The sequence below is a fragment of the Toxorhynchites rutilus genome, chromosome 1, assembly GCF_029784135.1.
Source record: "Toxorhynchites rutilus septentrionalis strain SRP chromosome 1, ASM2978413v1, whole genome shotgun sequence".
NCBI lineage: Eukaryota > Metazoa > Arthropoda > Insecta > Diptera > Culicidae > Toxorhynchites > Toxorhynchites rutilus.
In genome coordinates this window covers 75,603,330-75,618,352 of record NC_073744.1, presented here as the reverse complement: position 1 = coordinate 75,618,352, position 15,023 = coordinate 75,603,330, and the positions used below count along the sequence as shown (strand labels likewise).

The following is a 15,023-nucleotide window of genomic DNA, read 5'->3' as shown; positions in this document are numbered from 1 at the left end:
CTCCTTGTAAAATTCTTTCAAGCGAAAAACCTTGAAACCTAAGGGCACCATAAAAAATACCTTGAACAATTTTCGACGAGGAAGCAAACCTGTCTGGATATAATCTTTAATTTTGCATATAAAAATAAACAAATGTATGTCTGCCTATTTGAATGATGCTTTTGTTTTCCCAAAAATCGGCACAAACTTTCCGGACAACCCAATTTGAACTATCCTGATTCCTAATGATTTTTAAATTTTCATTATTTCTGAATGTTGGAAAATAATAGATTTTCATGAAAATTGGTAGTTTTGTTCCTCATCGTGAAATACTAGACCCGTATTTTTTAATTTTTTTCATCAGGGTGGCCATTTTCATTTTATGGTGGTTTCCTATATTTCATTCTGACCAACTTTTTGTAGATCTTATAGTTTTTGAGTTAAAATTTTCTGAAAAAAGTTGAAAAAACTCAAAAAAAAACTACAAAAAATCTATCAGACCTATAGAATTTTAGTCAAAGAATGGAATGTACGAAATTATTTTGGTTTTCATTAAAAATTATCAAAGATTTTTTTTTTCAGCGAAAGAAATTTTTTGGAAAATTAAAATTCATTTTTCTCGAAAAAATAGGTTTTAAAATTAAAAAAAACATATAAATAGCCCTTAAAATTTCAAACAAGATTTCCATACATCGGACGATGGGCACATTTACATGGAAAAAGTTTTTCGAACAACAACTTTTTCTTTTTTTTTCTTTGAAAAAATACTATTGATGTTTAATTCTTAACATTTTTATGTATAAATTGTCGCAATTGACATGCTCTGCTAACTTTTCTCTATTTAGAAACATGTCAAGAACATGTCAAATGTGAGAATTTACACACAAAAATGTTACGAGCAAAACATGATTTTTTTCAGGAGTCTGCATACAAGAATGACTCTTATTCCAAAAACTATAAAAGACAGAAAGTTAATGTCTTCGACAAAAGTTTATATTTTAACAAGATCTAAAAGTTTGTCGAATACACTATATCGCTATCTTGATTTTAAACAAAATTAGGGCAGGTTGTATTTTTTTCAAAGAAAACATGAAAAAGTTGTTGTTAGAAAAACTTTTTCCCTGTAAAATGTATGGACGACTTGTTGGAAATTGTAAGGGCTATTCATATATATATATATATATATATTTTTTTTTTTTTGGGAATTTGAAGAAAATACGTTTTTGAGAAAAATGATTTTAAATTTTTAAAATAACTTTTTTGTCAGCGAATTTTTTTTCAAAAAATTTTTGGTATTTTTTTGTGAAAATTTAAACAATTTCCTACAATTCATCCTTTGACAAGAATTTTGTAGGTATCATAGTTTTCAAATTATATTTTTTTGTAAAAAATTAGGAAAAAAAATTGTCTTTTTCCAAAAAGTATTCTATTTCTTTTTCGAATATTTCAAATATGCAAAGTTGCTTAAATGACCCATGTCTTTACACCCACAACGTTTCACTACTATCTGAGATGGTGCTGCCAACTCCTAAGACGAGTTGGCATGAAATTCGTCTATAACACAAAATAACGCATCTCTGAATTTCGGATATGTTATCTAAAAAAATCTTAGCTTTCAAGAAAAAATATAAAAAATATAGCGCCCTTGGTCCCGAGACAATGTGAACTATAAAAAATACAATCAATTTTCTAAAAGAGACTAGCTTATTGGCTTTAATTTGATATCTCGATCATCTGAGTCGGTGCAGTAATTCAAAAGCTGAGTTTTTAAAAAAAGAGTTTTTTTTGGAAAAAATGAGAAAAAAAATATTTTTCGGACCACCTTAAAATGGAAATGGTCACCTGTTTAATTTGATATGTTGACCATTCAAATCGGTACAGTAGTTCAATAGTTATATTTTTCTCCCATATTTCCAAAAATGACTTTTTAAATTCATAACTGGAAATAATCACCTTAATGATAAAAATACGGATCTAATGTTTTGCGATAAAGAACAAAACTACCACTTTTCACGAAAATCTGAGAACCACTATATTGGTTTGACATGGAATGGCTGTATATGAACATTTTTCATCGCCCTTCTAGGTGGATTGACACTATTTTTGTAACTCAAATAATCATTCAAGACACTTACATGTTGTTTAATTATCTTGAAATTATTGAGAAATTATTAGAGGCGAATGAACTGCAAAGTTTAAAGCCTCTTAAAAACAAAGAGAGAGAGAGAGAGAGAAATTGATTTCTAAACACAATTCTTAATAGAAAATAATGTTCACTACTTTGACCCATTGTCACCTCCTCTAAGGGGTGAGATTGGGTCAGCTTTCATTTGATCGTAGTTCAATAAAAAATAATATTTTTCAACAATTCTTTGAGCACCCGAATGTTCATCATTAAAGAACATTTCTACGTAATCAAAATTGTGTTTTACTCTAATTTACGATAGTTATTCAATAAAACGTTCGAAAGCTCCCTTTTTTTACCCATTTTCACCCCCATCGACGATACGTGAAAGATATCGTTACACGATAGAACACGTAGGGAAGATTGGGGTAAGACGGACATGTTAAGGAAAACTTCAATTGTATCTTTGGAAACTCATGTTTTTCAGAACGCAAAAGCAGTTTCTTACAGTTCAATATACTGATTTTCGAAATAATTGACCACATGTTTTATAAAAATGTGTTTTTTTTTCATGTTTTTTACTGAAATTAAAACAAGCCGAAATTGACATGTAGGGGAGGGGATTTGGACAGGTCAATAATATACGAAGCGTAGAAGTTTATCGCTCGCGAGAGGAATAATTTCGCTCTCCCTCTCAGTGTGCGTCCAGTAACTGAAATAGAACAAAAAGAGAAAGCGATATAAGAAAGATTTCAACATTATTCCCTTCACTTTCCATCATGCATTGGATGTGATTAGGGATGTTACTGTCCATATCAACCCCACCAGTGCAATTATTTCAATAATTTAAGTTTACCACTAACGAAAGAATTTACTCTTCCGTACATATCTAATGTCACTTCTCTGTCAACTCATAAACCGAAATATAACCATCAGCAAATTCAATTATGCAATTAAATCACTCAAAATGCTTAATAACAAAGCCGCAAAAATTACATCCACACGCGGAATCATGTTTGATTTTCAGTTTTTGTTTCCCTATTTCACTTTTGATCAGTATTCATTGTCATAGGATGGTTTAAATATTCTAGAATAGAATGTAGAAGGGGTTCCCATCAACAGAAATTTGAAATTCATAATGCAACTATACAAATCAACCACCTGTCCATCATACCCCCACTGTCCGTCTTACCCGCGGCTTCCCTACTACTTCGTGCATCCGAGGACCGTATATTGGAATACAATCGATTTTCGGGATTACGTCCGTCAAATGGTCGAGAGTTTGCGTTTACAGAATCGCATCGCCGACCGCAATAAATCCTCATACTTACTCTTTCTAACAAACACTCATCTTCTCCATGATAATCGCAGGGGTTTAAAAACACGTTGCAACTGTCAAACTTGCGTATCAGGAGATGCTGTAATACACTATCAAGATTGTCCATAAGTGTAGTATTTAGACAGTAGAACCCCGATTATTCGCGAGCTCCATAGTAATTCTATAGAGCTCCCCCCGAAATTTGTCAGTAGAGGCAGGATCTTGCTCCTTTGTTTTGGTCATGGCTTTCACATTTTCTGACCACTGGTGTACACGACCTTACAGGTGGATAGTTTAATTATTTATGTATTGATAAAACATAGTTTTCATGCTGAAATGCCTTTTTTCCGTGTTTCCACCTCATTTTTAGTCGATTATCGCGTTATCCGCGATTTTCTTTATACACGGTGACCTTACTAGACTACTTCGCGGATAATCGGGGTTCTACTGTATTCTCGTTTTGCACGGTAGCCGGTAGCTCGGTAGTTCATACATTTCTTCCTGAACAAATGGTAAAATTGAGCTAAATCAAAGAGCTGCTCAAAATGATCGGTTCAGACAGCTAAACGTCTCGAAACTCCTTATCATTATGAGCTGATTTGCGCTTCGTCAGGATAAAACCCAACAACTAATAAGGCTCGTGTCAATCTCTTATTAATTACAGTAAAGAAGAAGACCTTCTACCTCTCATGATTTTTTTTTGTTTCTGTTCGTCAGTATTCAAACGATATTTATACCTTCATCTGTGCGCATAGAACTTTGAGAGCATTTTAATTATACTCTCCGAAATACCATCGTCAACAAAGGTGACGTCTGTTCTTCATCCGAAAAAAACACCTTGCAGAATGCGCGGGGCTCTCTTACTGCACGGTGGCATCAAAGAGCAACTGGTCGACCTATTCAGGGTGGTCTTCTGCTGTGATATGTGTGGCATTCGCTTCGTTGGAAAACAAACCTCTTTTGCCAATTTGCCGCAACGGACGCTTTCATTCTCCGCATTGAACTTAGTGAATCTCTTTCGTATCCTCTGTTCAATGCGTATATAGAATGATGCTTGAGCCCACCACCCAGCAGTAGTGCCTAATATGTTTATTTCATTTGTATCCTGTTTCCTATTCCAATATTTGTCCTTTGCTCTCTTCCATGCATTCCATGGTACTTCGACTTCGGTGCTTTGTTATGTCTCCCTGACGAATGAATGAACTAACAAAAAAGAAACGCTCCATAGGTCGATTCGGTGCTCGTTCTAGCTGTATACAACCCGATTCCATTCCATTCGAAAAATGTACCATCAAAGATTAATTCCCACCACCGGAAATCGTCTTCTGCAGGGTAACGATATACCCGAGCGACGGAACGACCAGCAGAGCCTTTTCCACCTTATCCTTAGGGAAGATATATATACGCAACAGCTTCGAACGACGCTCTCGCCTTCGACATCTTATGCGTTGCCATAACGATACAGAAATTGACGCCCACATCTCCCCCCGAATAATGCGCTACAGCCGACCTGCTATCTGCCCCCGAACAGCTAGCTGTGGAAGCTTCCCTGCGGCTGGAGTATCGATTTTCCGTCACTCCGTCCGGTGACGATTTTCTCTCGAAAAAGTGGTGTCTTTCTTCGTACCTATTGCGATGGAAGCGCACGAAAGGGGACGTAGAATATACCTCAGATACGGGATGAAGGTTGAACCACACCGGGGATCAGTACCATATCTCGAGTCGCATACATGAGATGAGTTGTGGCGACGTTTCATTCTTCCAAACAGTTCAACCCTGGGTACGGCGTTTCCTTCGTCTCACAAGAGGCGGAAAAGTAGAATAGGGGAATAAAATATCACCTGCTTCATTTGCCATTCGAGGAACTGTCTATAACAAGCAAACGACAGCTGAAGAAGAGAAACGACCTCAGTCAGCATTTTTGGGGGCTTTTGCGAACGGTGGAAACGGCAGCCGGAGGAAGTTTTTGTGATTTTTTCGCTTTCTTCCTCCGAAAAAACCAGAGCTCGCCCTTTTCTTACGCATTACCACACCACCACCACCTTAAGCCAGACAAAATCTCACTTTGATTAAACGTTTTCCTTCCTGCTCGCTTCTCGCTTCTTCTGTTTCCCTGTTTGTGACACAACGCAAAAATTTCGCTCGTTTCGGCGAAAAATTTCCCAATGCGAATTAATCGGAGCTCCTCGAATTCATCCCCTCTTATGGGCTATTGCTGCTAAGGTTGATAATAACGGTTGCCACCCTTCTCCACGGAGAAAAACCATCAATTTTTGTAGCGAAGCAGTCAAGGATCCCGAGAATTATCCGATGCCACAGGGGCGAACACATAGAAAAACGGCACTCCGCTTTCTCTGTCTTCGGCTCATTTTATCCCTCTCTAGAAGCTTATGCCTCAGCCAGTCACCCGAGCCAGCCGGATGTCGCGCGCCGGTGTTGCCCAAAAGCTGTCATTTATGATACTCATTTCTGATCTCCGCTTGATGGGATTTTATCTTACGATTGATTGCTCTTCTTCTTATGCCTGTTCTCCCCCCTCTGTAATGCGTGTTATTTCAGATTGTGCCTGCTGCCTTCCACCTCTCCATCAACCCAATTTTTTCACTGCTCCCACCTCATCACCAGTAGCGATAAGAAGCTATAAGCATAATCATTGGGTTTCTTTGTCTCACTTGGCGATGCTTTCCTTCCCCCCCCCCCATCAATGTAAGGAAGAAGCATCGGTTACGGGGAAGGGAATCCCACGTGACGTGCGTTCGCTATTAATGACCTACCTCCCCCACTAGAGATGGTTGTTCCTTCGAATGTTATTGATTGTGGTGATTAATGGCGTTCCGGGGCAGGGACGCCCCCACTTGTTCGGAAGTGGTACTGTCTGAAGGGCATTTTTTTCTTCTTGCATCTGAAGATAGTGGGCTGTAATTCGTAATGAAATGATCCCTTGTTTGAAAGAAGTAATAGTATTTTGAAGTAATACAATTTGTTCGCGACCGATAGCGCGAAAGAGGAGCAAGTATCTAATAAAGTAACTTTCCTTTTCCATTCTTATCCTTTGTCCTATTACAAACTAGCTATTGACACAATCAAAGAACGGAAGCATAACCCGAAGCACAGAATAAAGAGTTACGAGTACCAACGAAGAGTAAATAGCATACGAATCGATCCCTAGAAACGCAAAACACAATTATCAAGCCAAATTTTGAAGATTTCCAAAGAAGGACATAGTTCTCCCGTAAAATCCAACGGCATCGTTCGAAATATGCGGTAAACTAAAGCAGCTATGCCTGGAGAATATATCGTATGAGCTAGCTTTTTTTATGGAAAATTTGAAATATTTTTTTTATCCCATCTGTTTATTCTATTAGGCTCATTTGATAGGAGTACTGGTAAGTTTCTTCGTTTTTTTTTCAAAAATTGATGCCTTATTCTGCATCTTTCTTGCAATTCAAGCATCCCTTTTCGAAAATAATCGACCGGTTTGTCGACTAACCCCCAAACCAATTTTCTCCACCACCAACTCCAATTTTTGACTTCATCAAAATTGGACAAGTGCTGGTCAATCATGCCTTGTTGCATCGATCGGAAAAGGTAGTAATCGAACGGAGCAATTTCTGGAGAATACGGCGGGTGGGATAGGACCTTCTGGCCGTGAATATTCCGCACGGCCGTCGATGTTGATGCATGGCCGGGGTATCCATACGTTACCCGAAGTTTGGGGTTGTCGTAATTTACCCACTTTTCATCGCCAGTAACGATTCGATGCAAAAACCCTTTCTTTTATGCCGTTGGAGCAGTTGTTCGCACGTGAAAAAACGGCGTTCGACGTCTCGTGGCTTCAATTCATGCAGCACCCAATGTCCTATCTTTCGGATCTTTCCCATTGTTTTTAAACGATCGGATATGGTGTGCTGAGCTACTCCAAGTGTATCTGCAAGTTCTTGTTGCGTTTGTGACGGATCTTGATCGAGTAAAGCCTCCAATTCAGTCCGGGACGTTCTTCGTCTTCCAAGTCAAAATTACCACCTTTCAACCCTGCAAACCACGTCTGACACGTTCGCTCAGTTGGAGCATGGACACCATAAACTTCCACCGAAATGCGATGACTTTCCGCAGTTTTTTTCTTCTTATTGAAGTAATAAAGTAACACTCCCCGCAAAGACACTCTCGTTGGTACGAAATTCGACATATTCGAAGTGGCAAAAAACTATGTTGTTTACTTTTTGACATATACTGAAAAAGATGCGCAATGACAGTAGCTTTCCAACGAAAGTCTGGAAATTCGAATCACTGGAATAATAATCAAGTTACGCCATCTGTTGTAAAACCGAAGAAACTTACCGGTACACCTAATAGCAATTCAGCTGTAACAGAGCCGAATTTATACGGGTACATTTTTATCTTGCGATAATTTTGTTGTATATTACACAGTAGCCATTTAGGCGTAAGAGTATACCTATCTTATCGATACACATGTTGTAAATTACACAATGTCGCCTTTTTCGACGTAAGAATATTCCTATTGTTCGAATGTTCACAGTTGGACCATACACAGCGAGACTGTTGATATGAAGCTTCCATTGTTGTATACATAGCATCAATTACCGATGCAACAGATCGTATGTGAAATGAGAGACAGCGATCACCATCAAATGATGATTGTTGCGTGGAAGTAGTAACTAGAGTAACACACAAAGATGGTCAATTGAGGGTCCTGAGTCATGAGCTCATGATCGGTTGCTTAGTAGCGGACACGTAACCAATTAAGCTACGAAGACCCCCGCCCATTCGAATATGTTCCACGTCACGTTGTTACGATCAATAATTGATTTTTCGTTTGATACCACCCATCATTTTCTGCACAGTGCTACTAGTAACCGTATTTTCTATCATGATCTACCACTTTTCCGTTTGAGCTGATTTTTTATGGTTCTGCCACATTTTTTCAGTTTGCCTTTGATAATCTCAATATTTCTCGATGAAACGAAAATCCGGACAATTTGGTGAATTTTTTGAATGAAATCAAAAATAGGAAATAGGGAATAGGGAATAGGGAATAGGAATTAGGAAATAGGGAATAGGAAATAGAAAATAGGAAATAATAAATAGGAAATAGGAAATAGGAAATAGTAAATAGAAAATAGGAAATAGGAAATAGGGAATAGGAAATAGAAAATAGGAAATAGTAAATAGGAAATAGGAAATAGTAAATAGAAAATAGGAAATAGGAAATAGGAAATAGGAAATAGGAAATAGGAAATAGGAAATAGGAAATAGGAAATAGGAAATAGGAAATAGGAAATAGGAAATAGGAAATAGAAAATAGGAAATAGGAAATAGGAAATAGGATATAGGAGATAGGAAATAGGAAATAGGAAATAGGAAATAGAAATTAGAAAATAGGAAATAGCAAAAAGGATTTTTTTCAATGATTGTCAACACAAATCTATACAAATATCATCGTTAGATGAAGCGCGCACATTTTCAACCTTGCTCTGTCAATTGTCAATTGCAAATTGATAATCATCACCCTTCCGAACTCCTGCCATTCCAAGTAAAAACATCCAGCAGGTTAATTATTACATTTGAGGAAGATAGTGGAAAGTGTTAGCCGAAGGCTGAGCGCAGCTAACGGTTGCACTACCCCCCTCACCAGTTTCGTTCGAGCATGGTCAATAATTATTAGGTTAAAAAGCATTCCGATTCAAAGCTGACAGTCACCTTGTTCCCCGTTGGGAACGCACGAAACAGAGACCCGATGAGAACGGAAATATGAGAGCTGCCACTGCTGCTGCTGTTGCTGCTGCTGAGTACCAGGTAGAGAAGTTAGCTGGAATTCAAGGAAGATTGCGGGAACTGCTCACTGACCAAGGTGGACAGCTTAAAATTTCTACCGTTCTATTAAAACAATTCGTAGTGCTAGAGTTTGCAATTAGGATTAATTGCTGCGTTTTGGGGTAGGGAAACAAAATGATAAAATATGATACCAATAAGTAAATGAGCGCAGATACCGATCCTAGTCACTCTATTTCGAACGAAGAATTTTACCTTCGACAATGATCCGCATATTTACCACCCATTTCGTCGTCATGCCAATCTCACATGGCTTTTCGGGTAGGAAATAGTATTGAAATTTCTTCCATCATACACTCATCAGCTCCTCAATCATTGAATTCCTGCAATGATGGTTGGAACGAGCATTTCATACGAATGCTCTGAGTATACCAAAAGCGGACATGCGCTATGTATGATGGAGGGTATGGAATGAGGCGACTATGGTGCTGCCAGAATTTTTTCAAATTCTATGGATTGGATTTCTGTGGGGTTTTATTTTTTTACTGCAATACATTAAATAAATAGTCATAATTCATGTGAATGACTAAACCGACTAGATGCTTTTTTATAGAGTGGATTTAAATATAATCAATCAAATAATAATCAAAATCAAATTGTAATGAAGTGACATACACATACATAAGAATCGCGACCAGCATGAAGAAAGCTACTGCTAATGCCTGTGTGGCTCTCCGAAAGCTAAATTTAGCTAAATCCTCAAAAATCACTACACGGAAGCCGAAAACGCCGAAGCCAAAGAAATCAGCAGCGGCTACTACAAAACTATATCAAACACTGTGATCAAGTACATTCTTTTTGTAATTTATTCGATCAAGTACAAAAAACTGGATAGCTGAAGATTATTTGTCCATACCAGTATAATACATTCTTCGTATAGTAATGTCTTGGTGTTGGTGTGACATAAATCCTCAAAAACATTAGTGTGGTAAAACAGAAAACGCGATAACGCGAAAATCGCCTTGTGAACTTGAAGAATGTGAACAACAAGAATAAAAATTCTGCTTCTGCCGGTAGCAAAGCTGTAGCAAAGCAAAAGTCAAATAAATCCTCAAAAATCACTGCACAGAAGCCGAAAATGCTGAAGTCATAGAAATCAACAGCGGCTTCGGCAAAAAAACTATCATCATTACACATCACGCACAACACGGGAGATTTTGTTGTTTTCAGCAAATCAAATCCAGTTCTTTTCAGACCTCCAAATTGCTTTGAATACTGCGATCAAATACATTCTTTTTTTGTGATTTCCGCGATCAAGTGCGACCAATGAAAGATTGCGTCCTTCGAGAATTTATTAGGGGTACAATAAATCGACGCTCGCACAAACGATCTTCACTCAACAATTTCTCAAACTGGAAGTGGATGTTGTGAGGAAGGATAGAGCGAGCGCAACATTTATGTAGACTGATTGGGAGCGACAGTATTTTGTCTTTTGGAAATGGTATATAAATTATATCACATACAAAAAGGGGAAAACAGTTTGAGAATTGGTGCTAAGTAATGTATCATGAATAGGGCAAAAAAAGAAAGCAGCAAATTTGCACCAGTTTTGCGTGGTTGCTTCTTTTGCTAAATATTTCACGCGCATATTATTCATGACAGAAATGGAATTTCATGCAGGTACCGCTATTTATAACATAACATTTGCATGTTGATTGTTTGGTGGCTAGAGCGACCCTGAAACAGTAAACCTCTTGAATATAAAAATAGTTTTTCAGTATGATCACAGCAAAACTACATATCAAATGCTCTCAAAAACATAAACTCTTCCGCCCCGGATGCAAAAGCTTCACTCGACGCCACTGGCAGTGGGCCGAAGCTGCTGAAAGCCATGATGTTGGCTGACCATACCGGGAGTACAGTCTGATTATTCGATGAAATAAAACACTATCGAAGCTCTTATTTGACCCTGATGAAAACAAAAAAAAAGACTATAATCACTAAACAGAGGTGTGGCTTGCAACATAATGTTTCCTTGGAATTGTACTCCGCTGATAATCAAGTTACCAGTTTTGGTCGGTACGATTTGAGGAGCACAAATTGGCCCAAACAAAACAAGTAATTTGGGGCGTTTAGATGATGTTTTACATTCTACAATTATTCAATTGTTTATCTTTGAAAATATAAAGTTTTCTTTATTGTTATATAGATGCGTAGAAATATTTCCAATCATTTGATGCAAACATCTTTGCGATCTATGAAGAAATGGTCGAAATATAGGAGTTCTTTTATTAAGGGTTTTTTCATTATTTACTACAGGATCAGTGATCAGATTTTCATTTTACCTTCCATGTCTTTATATATAAAGATGGAGAGGACTGCCATACAAATGAACCACAAAGTTCTGCATAACTGTTATTTGTAAATGATTGAAAAATCTTGAACGAGAATTGTACCTGAAAATAAACTGATGTTATAATGACGAGTTTTGGTAGAAGTGACTACTAGGAATTTTATAGTAAAATATTAATATTAAGAAAGATTGGAGGGTCGATTAGAAGATCAATCAATGAACAGTTCTGCGATTGGACTCTGGAACGTGCGCTTAGTAGGAAACGTGAATGTTTGAAGGTATTAATAACAAAAAAAATAATTTTGGACGAGACGAAGTTTGCCGGGTCAACTAGTATTCCATATAAAAACGCACAAATGAACACACAAACAAAGATTCGTGTCAAGTTTGAACACTTTTCCCGAAAATGAATGACAACAACTTGCTTGATTGAAATTGTCCGATTTGAATTTTCATAATGAAAAATCGTAAGAAGAATAAGAGGAAAAAAAATATCTGTCATTCAGCTGGCTCCTCTCTCTCAGGTTGAAACCAAACAAATCCGTAGAATTGGCATCTCTGGTGTGAGAAAAAACCGGCTACGATGGGCCATTCAAAAGTGTGAGTGTATTGGTTTGGTATAAATTAGGGAGCGAAAGCGAAGCAACAATCAGCGAAGTGGAATTACTTTTATTTACATTCTTTCAGACAGTTTGAACTGTGCATGTTATACTTTTCAAAATTTGTTTTTGAAACAGCATGCAAAGGAACGACCACCACGTTCTCTACTCATATCCTGATAGAATTTCTACTGGTCAATAGTATAATTTCCCACGTCAGGTGCTTAGGACGCAAAACTACCTGTCAGAGAGACCCGTAATGAAATAATGAATGAACTGTCCACTGTCTGACAAAGTGGGCGAACCGCGAAACAAAATACAGAAACAGATTCAATTAACGGTGACCGATATAAGTTTGATACAAATGATCAAAAATAAGGTCAAGGGGTATCGCAAGGCGAGCTCCAATATTGTATCGAGCCGCTTCACAGCTATAGCCGAGATGGGCTCCCATAACTCACGTCGCAATCCGCGATTTGACAGATGACTTGCAACACTAAACGGCATAACACATTCGTCGATAGTCATCGAGCAAAAGCACTCCCTTGTAATAATAAGTCACTCGTAGTAAGCGCGAAGAAAGAAAGAAGGAAAGAGAGCGAAAATACGGTATGTATTCATGCAAGTGATACTCTCTCACCATCTTTTTCTCTCGTTCACGGTTGGATTTCTCGCCATCCGCCGTCTCGGTCCACATAGTTCTGGGTATGGGGGTGAACCCAAAATTGGTACGCCGTTGGCTTGCGATATCTCGCCAAGTCCGGAGGAGGGTGCTTTCGAAATTGCAGCCGCCTCGCTGCTGTTAGATTCACACATGTGTTTCTGTGTTTTGTCTCGCTGTTTATCGCTTCTTTTCTGTTTCGTCTTTCAGATTGAGCCACCTCATGGTTCCTCCAACCCAACCTCGACGAGGGTACCCTACAAGAGAGACAAGACGGCGCGCAGCTTCAAGACACCAGCGAGTGATCGAGAAGTGCTTTTTTCGTCACTCACATCCGCAATCTTCTAGAGGTGACCGATCTTCGCTCGCTCGCGTCGACTGTAGAGCAGCCATGTTATTGAGGTTAATATTTTCAGATCTATGTATAGCGGGTCGAGCAGCGATAGATTAAATTCAATCTCTCGGAGCAGTTGCACCGGCGGCCGGTCGGACACTCGAGGTTCATATGTGGCGATGTGCTGCAATGGGCGTGGGGATGAGTGGAGAGTGCTTTCTGAATGTCTTGCTGCTGCACGGCTCGTTGATGGTGTTTCGTCATTCATGAAAACAAAACTGTGTCATGACGTAAAGTAATGAAACAACACACCGATGGTTGGTAGAAACTTCGGGGAGTGGTTGTGCTCTAGAGTTCGGTAATGAGACCACGCAGGTTTCTGAAGCGGTTGGGAAATGTTACCACTTAGCAATTGATTTGTGATTTGCTTAAAATTATGCTATCTAACATGACACCGTTTCATCGGCTTGTGATGATGACCATAGGGTGATAATTTATTTCTCGATGATGGAAAAAAAGGTTTCTGTGACCTAATTTTTGTGTTTTTATTTATTTTTTTAATCCCAGGTTTATAAATATCTACTTCAAGCACCACGACAATTTCCGTCCTTGTTTCGTTTTCAAGAATGCTGAGGCAACTCGCTTCGATGCTTCTGTTACTGTACGATAGGCTTGATTGTTTTGTATCGTTGCCAGATAATAAAACAAACAAGGGATGAAATTTTATCCACTGTCGAGTTATTTGAATTCCTTCGGAATGTTCCCACCTCATTCCTACTGTCGAATGCACTCAATTTTAAAATTGAGGGCGCAGAAAGAACAATAATACTGCCAACAGAATAAAAACACCGAAGAGATTGTTACTCAAAAAATTACATGGAAAGCAACATCAATAAATCTTACACTAAAAAAATCAGAATTATCTATCTGGTCAGCTCGGGCGATATGCCCACCATCCTGAAGGAGGGCCCCCGGTACAACGCGCTGCATGTGGCCGCTATGGAGGGCAACGCCGAGATGTGCAAACTGATCGTGCTAACCATCGACAATCCGGCCTTCATCGAGAATCTGCACGGACAGCGGACACCCTCGACGGACGAGGTCAGTGCGATTCTGCTGGATCTGTATCTCAATATGTCGGACAAGTGCCGCAGCGAAACGCCGCTCCACTTTGCGGCCAAGTTTGGCTCGGTGGGCGTCGTGGAGGTGCTGATTTCCTACCCGCAGTGTAAGGTGACCAAGAACTCGGATGGACATCTGCCGCAGGATGTCATATGCAGCCGGGCGAAGAGCAAAAATGACACACCGGAAATTCGCCGAGCCATCCGGGATCTGCTGCTGGGGCGGTTCTTTGTGCCGGTGCTACGAGCAGTGGACAACAGCACCCCGCCGCAGGTGGGCGAACCGTTCACACTGTCCCATCCACCGAATCTGGAGGCGAGGGACAAGTTCAGCGCGAAGCTCGAAATAAAGGCATACGTGTCATGCCATGTGAAATAGATAAAATTCCACACACCTTCCCCATATGTTGTTGGGTGGCTCATGGTAATATTACACGTGTGATCGAGGGCCGCGTGAGGTCCGGTAGTATCCATTCGTACATATACATATATATTTGATATCGATTCCAGACAAAAACGAGATAAATACAAAGCTGCAAAGCAATCATCCGTTAAATAGCAAAAAAAAAAAAAATGGGGATCAACATAGGGTAGGAGCCTGCCTGTTGGTCTCAAATGTTCCTATCTCACGCCTCCACGAAGATCATATGACGACATTTTTAGATCGGGCGTAAACTGGAAACACACACCTGGTCTTGGCTCCGAGAACGGGTGTCGAAAGTGGCTAAGTGAGGGGGTGCGAG

At 39.1% G+C, this 15,023-nt stretch overlaps 1 long non-coding RNA gene across 1 annotated transcript; it reads left to right on the top strand.

The window, feature by feature from the left end:
- Window positions 1-12,658: 12,658 nt before the first annotated feature.
- Window positions 12,659-13,639, top strand: LOC129763651 (uncharacterized). Its single transcript, XR_008741000.1, has 3 exons — window positions 12,659-12,773; window positions 13,036-13,175; window positions 13,242-13,639. It is a non-coding gene; the product is annotated as an uncharacterized LOC129763651 (long non-coding RNA).
- The last annotated feature ends 1,384 nt before the right edge of the window (window positions 13,640-15,023 follow it).